We start from the raw sequence: 2548 nt of genomic DNA, 5'->3' as shown, positions 1-2548 counted from the left end.
ATTTAACAGTCACTAATAAAATTAAACCTTGATTCAGGCTGATACAGTCATAGTACTTTGATGTGTAAGTGTATTAACTCATTCATTGAGGCAAACAGAGAGCAGTAATTAAATCTAATTACTGCTCTCTGTTTTCCTCACTTGGACTGTTAAAGTCCAAGTGAGGAAAACTTGGACTGTCAATTTGGACTGTAAAAGTAAAAATAGCTGGTGTATTTTTACTCATACCTTTATTTTAAAGTAGACAAATTACTTTTTTAATTAACAAAAAGTGTAAAGGTTGGGATAAACATGCTTTAAAATTATTGAAATGCTGACACTGATGTAACAGAAATATCAATCAACCATAACTAGATAACCAGAACCTTAAATACAATGTGAAAATTTAAATGAATTGTGCTTAATAGACAATTCAATCTGTATCCAGTTACTTAAACTTTAGGGAAAAACAGTATTAGACTGCTTCATCAAGCTCCATCTATGCAATCTATATGACTCCTTCTGTATGTTCTTTTCAAAATGGTGGAAATTGAAACTTCCAGATTTTATGGACACAAGGGAGTGGTACTGTAGATAGCATGATTCTGTTGCTTAAACTCAAGTTGTTTCTTCTATTTCCAAGTCTGAACTTTGATTTAGTAGGATTTCAGAAATGCACAATAGTTTTACCCCTTCGAAAAGAAGTGTAAGTACCTCGCATGTTCAACCAATGTCCATACTTCAGGAAGTAGAGGGCAGGATGAGGCAGAAATTATTTTACTCAGGACAGCTATAAGGGGCAATAGGTGGAGTAAGACTAGACATCAGAGCAGGAATTTGAAAGCTCAGAGGAGGACATATCAGCTTTTGAGGGGCCTGGCCGCGGACCGAACAGCTGTTTAATGCAGGGCTCTGATGTTTAGACATTACAATATGTAGAAGGGGAAATAAGAATGTATTCAATTTAATTCACACACACACACACACACACACACACACACACACACACACACACACACACACACACACACACACACACACGAACTAAGAATTTGATTTCTTCTTTTATCCTCTCCTGTTGTTCATGTAATTAATAATATATATGTAAATAAAAGTGGACTAAATCATATGCTTTCGTACTTCATTTCACTTGAATTATCGTTTCACTTCCAATCTGAAATTCAACCTGGGCTGAAAATTTTGTTATGCATAAACAAGAAAACAGGACAACAGTGCCCGCAATAAGAGGACCACCTGTTTGGTGGTCTAAATATTAGCGCTCACATGGCGGTCCCTGAATGACATCAAACAGAAAACAGGCAACCAGGTTTTAGAAAAAAATCAGCACACACAATGGCCTATCTGTAGTTATAGTCAGATCAACAAGCAGATTCTTGAATAGTACAATGGTCAAAGTACCAAATGATTTCAATCTCTCTGATAATGGGACAAGAATAAAGCCTCCTGAAAAGAGAAAAGTCTCTTAAACAGCACACAACAAGGCTTCCATGAAAACACGATTCCTTTCACGGGCCAGGCCTCAATTCAACATTTAGTCTGCTTATCTTGCAGTTTATGACAGCTCCTTCTCTATAATGAAATGCAACCACAATTTCCTGAACTAACGAACTGTGGACTGATTAGTTAGTTCCTTTTTGTAACACCTGACTTAACTTCCTGTTTTAACAGGAAATGTATTAGGTGTTGCTTTGCTTGTGTATCAGAATGACTATTTATTCTAGTAATGCTTTGCTTAATTTCTTGCACAAATGCTATCTTTTGCTTTCATGCTGATCAGTGCACATCCTGCTTCTTTAGTTGTTCAGAAAAAAAATATCTAAAAAAAAGAAAAAGAAAAGAAAAACATTGCTATGTGTGATTTTTAATTTCTTGAGCCTCACGTTATGCAATAGCTCTTATCCATGATGGACTTTGGGTGTTGTCATTTGCCCCTTCTCAGGCTCCAAGGTTATTTCTGGATGCTTCTAAACTGCATTTGTTTTTATCAAGATGTGACTAATGTATTTGTAATACAATGCATTTATTAATTCAGTTCATGACCTGATTGATACAGCTTTAACTATTAATAATGATGTAATAATGTTATATCGTCATTACTTCGGTTACTCAGTTATTTGCTGACAAGACCTGAATATGTAAATCATGTTCCTGAAGAGGGACTACCATTATGTAATTATTGTCACTAAATAATAAATATTATTTTTGAATTCCTTATTTATTTTGAAACTATCTTTTTTTTTTTTTTAATTGTGTTTTATTGTATTTTTATTGGCTATTATGGCACTTTTAGTCTTTTTGTGTACAGCGCTGAAAGCAGCTCAATTGAGCTCCACATGGAGAAATCAGCACTTTACGTCCTCTGCATTAAAACAGCTTCCTGTGGGTCTTTCTAAAGGGAACAAGCTTTGAAGATCACATCAGATATCCTACGTCTGCACCTCAGTTTCTTTTTTTTTTTTTTTTTTTTTAAATGACATCAGAAACAGCAGTATGCGACATTACGTGATGGCAGAGCTTCAGTTCATCCTTTGTCATTTTTTTTTTTTTT

The sequence above is a fragment of the Haplochromis burtoni genome, unplaced genomic scaffold, assembly GCF_018398535.1.
Source record: "Haplochromis burtoni strain Fernald_Lab_line unplaced genomic scaffold, NCSU_Asbu1 Contig_4050, whole genome shotgun sequence".
Classification (NCBI taxonomy): Eukaryota; Metazoa; Chordata; class Actinopteri; order Cichliformes; family Cichlidae; genus Haplochromis; species Haplochromis burtoni.
Note: the sequence above shows the minus strand (reverse complement) of the source record.